This window comes from Cupressus sempervirens, chromosome 9 (genome assembly GCF_028749045.1).
Source record: "Cupressus sempervirens isolate cs-2001-9-10 chromosome 9, ASM2874904v1, whole genome shotgun sequence".
Classification (NCBI taxonomy): domain Eukaryota; kingdom Viridiplantae; phylum Streptophyta; class Pinopsida; order Cupressales; family Cupressaceae; genus Cupressus; species Cupressus sempervirens.
The window spans coordinates 435257690-435266632 of NC_143126.1; positions in this window are offsets into that span (position 1 = coordinate 435257690).

Sequence of the window (8943 nt, forward strand, 5' to 3'; positions counted from 1 at the left end):
TAAAACATAATAAATCATCAACTAACATATGCAAATCATCAATGTAAGGAACATGAACATACCAGCAAATACATCCATCACAAGGTATATCATCTATCATAATGATCCAAGAATAGAATGAAGATAAATACCAACCAAGAATACTCCAGCCACGGTGTCTCAATGGATCTCAAATGATAAGAGTGAAAAATACACTACCACTTGACTGCGTGGAACCTAAGTGGTCCACTCCCACCATGCTGATGAGATAATCTCAAGTCCCAAACATGATATCAATTCACAAAGCACAAATCTCTATAAGTCTAAGAATCCTAAAAGTATACTAACTCAAAGGTTCCATCACACAAAACTGACATCTAATTCTCAGAGGCACAACAATGACATGTTGGAAACGTACTCTGCAAGTGGGAAAGTGTCATTGCATTTATCATGTACAAGTTACCCTGATAGTTAGCTAAACTCCATGGGTCCATACTGATCTCATTCGGCCACTAGTACCCTCTCATACTGACGAGGCATACTACGAAATTCAAGGTCGCAACCATGCGTTCTCACTACTCCCATCCTAGCCTTTACAAGCACTCAAGGCATGGGTGAGAACCAAAACAATTATCTTTTTAGGTTCATTTAATCTCCATTTAGTGTGTAAATGTTATCACTTATTAACCAAACTTACAACCCCATTGCAAGCCACTTCCCAACACTACAAGTAGATAACCTACCCTAAGCTCATGGAATCATAAATCTCAAAATCACAAAAGATAATCCATGATCTAAAATCATCAAATATGCATAAAAGCATCAAATATCCATAATAAGAATCATCAAATCTCCAAGATAAGAATCATCAAATCTCCATGAGCATCTGGAAAAGCATCCATAGAAAATCATGACCACAACAGTTCTCTATTGAAAACTAAAGGCATCACTGATAATCATAATAATCATTGGTTCTCAATAACCAAAATATATCTCAAAATAAATCACAATATCCATTGGTTCTCAACAAGCAACCAAGAATATCTCAAAATCATACTGATCGAAGACTCCAAAATGGTTGAGTCAAACATGTCACAACATGACATCATCAAGAAATAAATCAACATTTCAGTCCCATCATGGCGACTAGAAAGTAATCCAAGGATAACTGATAGATGACTCAAAAATGATTAGCTCAAGTGTCTCATACACATACATCTCAGCTTCACACATGAAGATTGATGAACAAATACAAATAGTAAATACAAACATTTCATAGAGCATACAATCACATTACCATGGTTGGGCTTATAAAGATCGAGATCAAATAAAATCAACATGCCATCACATCTCATAACCCCCGAGCCTCTGGTAACAACCTAGGACTGGTCAGCACTAGTTAATCCAAAACTCAAAACAAGAAACATATAGAATACATGATGCAAACACATATTTTGGTTTACTAAATTCACATAGTTGAATAATGTGTAGGGGTTTCCAATTTTCTGTTTGCAAGTATATTTTCAAGTGTCTTAAGTTTCATCATTTGACCTACAAGTCAACCCAATTGTTCTCCGATAGCATTATCCTTCCATTATTAAGAATTACATTCTAAGAATAACTTAAGGATAAATATTCACTAAACTGATCATCATTGACCTTTAATTAAATTGTCCTCTATATTTAACCATGATCCATATTCTAATTGATTAACCTTTCAACTTTTCTAGGATCATTATTCATTATATTATAAGAGGACCAATTATCATTCTTTGAATAAGAGATTATAACTTCATTAGAATGATCAATTAATATTGATTCACAATCCTTGACCTTTTATCATTCTAATAATTCTCAATTATATATTACTAAGTCTTCACCATTAAAATATCTAAAGTCGTTATTCAAGTCATAAGAATAAGACCTATCAACTTGATATCAATATTTCTACAATCTCATTAAAAGAATTATATCAATTAAATCTCTATTACATAACTTAATTATTAATTAAATCCAATTAGCTCTAGTTAATTGATTTAATTAATAATTTCACAACCAAACCATCAACCCAATGAGTATTAGTTGACTAACAATAGTTTGTACGTCAAAGTTAACTTCAATCCAATACACAAATATTAATATTTTAATAATAATAATATTAACAAGTTATTTTGAAAATCTTATCCATAATGACTACATTCATCTTTCTTAATGATTTCGTATTAATGATAATCATTTCAAGTTAAAACTCTATCGCATAATATAATTATATTGACAACTCAATGAATATCAATTGATTAAAATCAATTATAATCCAACTCCAAAAATTATTATCTTTTACAAAACTTCAATTAATAAATAATCTCCACTAGATTAACTCTAATCAAATTTGTTGATATCTATTTAAACCATTATTTATTAATAGTTTGCTAGTCCTTAAAAATATTAATAAATAATAAACTCCTCAAACTATAAATACTTGATCTATAGAATCCTTCCATAAACTCATTAGTTAATATTTGGCTAACTCTTAACTCCATTAAAGTATTCAAACGTATTAACCAATAACATAATAATTCAGTCTTAATCCAATATCATTCAGAGTTTCTAAATTTAAATCAACATAATATAAATTATCATCTTACAATTATTTAATCAATATTAAAATCAACCATTAGACTCCATTTTCTAATTGTTCTAATAATATTTTGTCTATATAAACGTTGTTTGAAAAAAATCCCTATCACAAACCAATAAGACTCATTGTAGATTTTAACATGAATAATCTCCAAATTCTTAACATTATCATCTTCATTAAACAACTCTAAAATTGTTTAATATATAGTAAATAGTATTCAATACATATTATTAAAAGTCCACTATATAAACTATATTAAAATCTCTTTTCTTTTAATCTTTTCTCATTTAAAAATCCATTTACTTAGATTGACTAATAATTAATTATACTTCTTCTACTATTAACTAATCTTAATTAAATTTGATTTAATTAGATTAGATAATAAACCATATAAAACTAATGCATATTAATAAGATTCTACTGAGAGAAGATTGCAATAATATCTTTAATTCATTCCATGCTTTGATATATTATTTTTGTGAAGTTTAAGCTTAAAGAACTCTTGGTTATGGAAAATGGAAAAATATCTCTCTTTGAATAAAACAATCTTAGTACGACAGCCATATCTCCCTAATGAATTGTTGAATCGGGCTGAAATTGAAATATGTTGGAGAGGACCAAGTTGCGCCAATTTTGATTGGAGCAATCGAATAAATTTGATCACGATAAAAAGTTATGAATGACTGAGTTTGGGTCTATCCAAGGGGCAGCGACAGGACAATTTGTGATGAATTAAGCATTTTCTCTTAAAATAATTGTTCTCTAAATTTACCCATTCATTCATCTAATAGGTTTGTCCATACGCATCTAAAAATATAATTTGATAGAAAGATTACATCTAACCATTCAAATTTTCAACTTAGAATTTCTATTTTAATTTCAAATCTTGTCTATCTAATTTCACAATATAAATTCGAACCCAAACCCGATTAAGATCTAATTTCCTCCTCAATAGGATCTAGGGTTTTCTATTTTTTTATTCTCAACCAAATAGAAAATCTAGATTCCAATTTCAAATTCTAGATTCAATTATAGAGAGTATTCAAACACATATAACCGACACGATGAAGACAGGAAGAGAAATAGTGCAAAGAGAATATGTGAATATCACGAGTGCACTTGAACACTGATACTAATCCACCATGCCTCAAAAATTCATAAAAAATTCTTTCCTTCTCCATCATTCGCAATTCCTCCAAAATCCAAGCCAGTCGAATCCTCCAAGTGACTAGAAGTGCTAGAAGAAGTATGGAAGCATATAGAAGCATATGAGCATGTAAAAATATATGAGCATGTAGAAACATATGAGCATGAAGGAGCATATGAGCATGAAGAAGAATATGAGCATGTAAGCTTGAAGCTTCTATTTTTAGCTTGAAGCTTGTAGCTTCCATTAAGCTTGTCCAAACACACTAGGAGAGCCTCTATTTAAAGGCCTCTAAGAAGCATGTAGAGTGTCTCTAGAAACAACTAGAAGATAAGCATGACAACCAAGCATGAGTCTTCTCCAACCTTCTAGATGAGTCATAAGATTGTAGACACCATACTTGCTCAAATAAAATGCTAACTCCTAAGTGTAGACAACTTGTGCATTCTTAGAGTACAAACTCCAGTGTTGTCTACATGACAACTCTTGAGAATTTGCAAACTCCTATGTGAGAAAATATTAAAATAATGCACATTAATTAATATAATATTTACTTTACTCTTTCCAATTTTATTTATTTATTTATTAAATCTCATGCACTAACTTTGATAATTCCACTTTTCAATCTTAATATATTTATATTTTAATCACATGAGATTTAGAATCTTTTAATAATTTTAATATATTTTCTACTTTTAAATTTCATTTTTCAAAACTTTATTGCTAAAATATTTATTAGCTTTAATAATAATATTATTTAGTCATTTATTTAAAAATGAACTCCAAATATATTATTATTAAAATAAATATTGTCACATTCCAAATTTAAACTTTTAACTTTTATTTTCAAATTTAATTATTTTATTTAATTAATTTCTTAATTAATTAAATAAAATAAATAATAAATACCATATTAATTTTCTATTTAATTAAACCATTAGTTAAATCTTTTAATTAGACTTAATTAATAAAAAATACACTAAAGACTCACAAGAATAAAATATGAAAATTCATCATAGCCAAAATACATACAAAATCAAACCAAGGGTTTAAATCACGAATTACGTCATTTGATGCATTTGGAGGGTACTCAACTCGGATACTTGTCCTAATTTTCAATTAGAAAAAATGGCTTAAAGGGTTGAGATTTGGACTTGAAAATTCATCTCCCCTCTCTTATCATTGAGATAATGTGATAGGGTACGCTCATCCTGGCAATTCAGGGAAGTCGATACTCGGTACCTGCAACTTGCATAAAAACCATGCATGTACAAGCACAATATATACTAAACAGGAAATGGTAGGAAGTGGTGCATCGTGTAGATCCTGACTAGCAGGTGACTACGACTCCCTTCCTTAACCACATCATACATGCCATACAAAAGCAAACACACAAAGCAAACACACACACCATACACATGCAAGTATGGTGTTAGTATCCATAAGAAAACACATATGATAATAAATCATCTTACTAATCATCATTAATAACTGAAAGCAATGTAATAATCATCATTAATAATTGCGAACACTAAAAATAATCATCATACATACATGAAATGTAGAGTCTAAGTAATCTCATCACATAATAAACTGAATCCATAGTGCAATATCTGATAATCTCATAACAATGCTGCTAACCATCAACATAAAACTAGCTCTTAAAAGAGTTCAATAATGTTAGCAAAAATGTGAACTAGGGGCAGGCACTATAGTATATGGTTTCTTTCCCATTGTCTCATTATAGCTGACACAAGGTTGGTAGGAAAATGATTCAATCAGAGATAAGAACTAATCACCTAATAGCTTTCCAAGAGTACACATGGAAGCAAATATATAATTGCCGTAAAGAGACAATAGAATTCATAGATTTGATGATGTTAAAATATTCCATCAACTAGAAACCAACATGCCTAGTTGTTAGATCTTCTAAGTTGTAGCCATACAATGAATTTACAACACCAAATTTTGAACTCACAATCTTTAAAATTTCTACTATCTACTTTCTCTCTTACTAATCCTATGCCCCCCTTCCTACAACAAATCCAAGTTCTTATATAGTAAGATAAACCACAAGTTGATCAATCATACATTAATTTCAATATAGGTCATTCCTTAGAGTGTAGACCATAACTCAAGTGATGGGCATCAATTTTTCATGCACTCTTAAAGATGGGTCCAAATATAATCAATGAGTCAGCTCCCAACCATGTAAAATGGCACATCATCATATTAATTTTCACCAAAAGAAATAGCATGCCACACTAGATGAAATTATAGGAAACAATGACCAAAGAAAATGGTCTATAACTCAAAGCTCATGACACATGAAATTATGTGCTCATACATAAGGATACAAAATAGGTCCTCAACATTAAATGTGTTCAACTCAAAACTAAAAGAAACAATGACCATTTAATAAATAGTAGACTGGTACATAAAACCAAGCAATATTTTCAGGCTTTGTAAGATTTCTCATTGACCAAAGATGCTCCTACATAGATACCCTTAAGCAATATTTCATCCTTGCAACTCCTACTCATAACTTCATCACAGATTGGGAAAATTCATTTTATTTTTCTTTATTGTTCGAGTTTTTACAATGGATTCATTGGTTCCTAACTTAATGATATATTATATTTTCCCTTTTTCTCTTTCCACTTTATTGACAAGTTTTTCTTGTGAGCCCTTTTGATTTCTTCTTTGACTTGAATTTTCCTCATAAGTGTCTTTTGTGTTTTTTGAACCTTTTGCACCCTTCAGCCATTTTTGGAATACCAATTTTGATTTCCCCTATTCAAGTGGAATTTTCTCTGATCCTTGGGACTTTAACAATAATACCTTCTTGTCTTCCTTGCAATAAAATCTCTACTTTGGAAATATGGAAAGCAATTCAATTTTTACCTACATTTCTCAAATTATCCAACTTATTAGTAGGTAAAGATTGGCTACTCACATATGAATGTTGGATCCATTTATGTTAGTCTTGGATCTTGCACAGGCAAACCAATCGTATCTATTCCAATAAAGGATGCATTATGAAATAGCTTAAAACAATAATGGATCTCATAAATTAAATAAACTTAAAATGCGAAAAATACATAATGAAATAATTTTTTTAAAATGCATGTATCAACATATTGAAAACTTACATTATTTGTACAATTATGTTTGTTTTCAAGATCTTATAAAGGTGCACATGTGAACCTATAAAGTTAAATAATGCAAATGCCCAAGAGAGTTTCCCTAAGGAAAATTTAAAAAATAATGATTACCTTGAAGAGTAATGATTACATTAAGGCTATGGAAGAAGATCTTGATCAAATTGAAAAGAATGAAACTTGGACATTAGTTCCCAGACTAGTAGACAAGAATGTAATTGGCACCAAGTGGGTTTTAATGAACAAGTAGAATGAGGATGGTAAAGTGATTAGAAATAAGAAAAGATTAGTTTGTAAGGGTTACACACAAGAAGATGGACTAGACTATGTAGAGATATTTGCATCAGTTTGCTAGACATGAAGGGGTTAGAATGATATAGTATTTATTGTATGAAATATTAAAACCATGATAAACCACTTCCACTATAGAGCATTTTGCTAACCACCCCTACATTAACAATATAGATTAAAACCATAGTAATATATTAAGGTCCATAGTGTTAAAGTTTTAGTCAATTCAAATGTCATTATCCTTTATATATGTGTGTTCATCATATACAAGATATAAGTTTATTGTTATATTTAAGTTTGATATACATCATGTTTGTTTCATTTTAAAAACACACTCTACTCTTGAATACTTATAAAGAGACTAATGATTCTTGCAACTACATAACTCGTGGAATTCTTTCAATTTTTATTAAGTTTTATAAACTCATAATAGTTGTAATGGAGTGTTGGAGACCTTATCTCTTTTCCTTTGTTATCTAATACATATGGTATTTGTCCTACTATGATCGCATGTCAAACATAAATATAACATTTGTAACGTAGGCATTCACTAGTTGGCAAGATTACTAGTTCAGAACTACTTCGCATGTACATTGTATAATGCAAATAGCTAGTACCATGGACCATACCTACTATAGCCTGCTATAATCAATTGAAAATGAACCTTGTTAGAAATATTTGTAATAGTTAAGAAACTTTGAGTTAACACCTATTAGTGGAGGATGTTAAAAAATGTAGATGTTGGATTGATGTTTTGTGGATGCACTGAAACTTTTATCATAGTAATCTCTAGTTTATAAAATGGTTATTCCATTTCAAATGAAGCCTTTAAACTTATATATGTTATTGTCAAGAGCACCAATTACAGTATTTTTCTAGCATAACTACTTTTTTAGAATTACTAATGCTCCACTATATGTAGGAAATAGTTATTTCACATTATTGTTTTGAACTAAATATCAATGAGTACATTTATTATGTTCTTGTTGCCTTAGATCTATGTGGTTCTTATTTGGAACTTGTTCTCCTTGAGGGTGTGTGGGTTTTATCTTCCTTATGGTTGGGTGCAATGTGGTAAAAAGGGAGGGTGGGGATGGATGCATTATGTTGTGCTTCTCTCAGCCTGTTAGATTATGAGAAGTATGATTAATTATATTTTGACTCTCATTTTTAGTGATGTTAACAAATATTGTGCTTAGCGAAGCCATTTTTATATAACATTTAAGTATGTTGTTCTGACATTTAGCATATGTGAGTGACTATGCTTATTTGTAGCATATGTGTAGATATGCTTATTTTAAAAAGAAATGTACATGTGGGTAGATGTGTTACAAATTTTCTTTCACTACATATGTGTAGATGCGTAGTGTTCTTTTTTTTTGTTTCTCTACCACATTTCATGATTAGGCTACTAGGCACATGGTTGTATGTAGTATGTTTCACAACTATACCATATCCATCTAATTCATCTTGTTCTGGGAAGGTAGGCTTCTCGTGCTAGGGTCAAGGTATTCTTCATGTTGGGAAGAATCCCAGGGGAGTAAACACTTTGTGGTTAGAAAGGTAAAAGTGCCTAAGCCACACTCCTATCTTAGATAGTAGATGGACAATGTCCAATGGCTTTGGAGACTGGGTACACTTTAGGGCACTTGTCAAGTTTTAGAACCTATCATATGGTCTTATATCTTCATCATAGCAATGATGTCTGTTATCATTCTATTGATAAT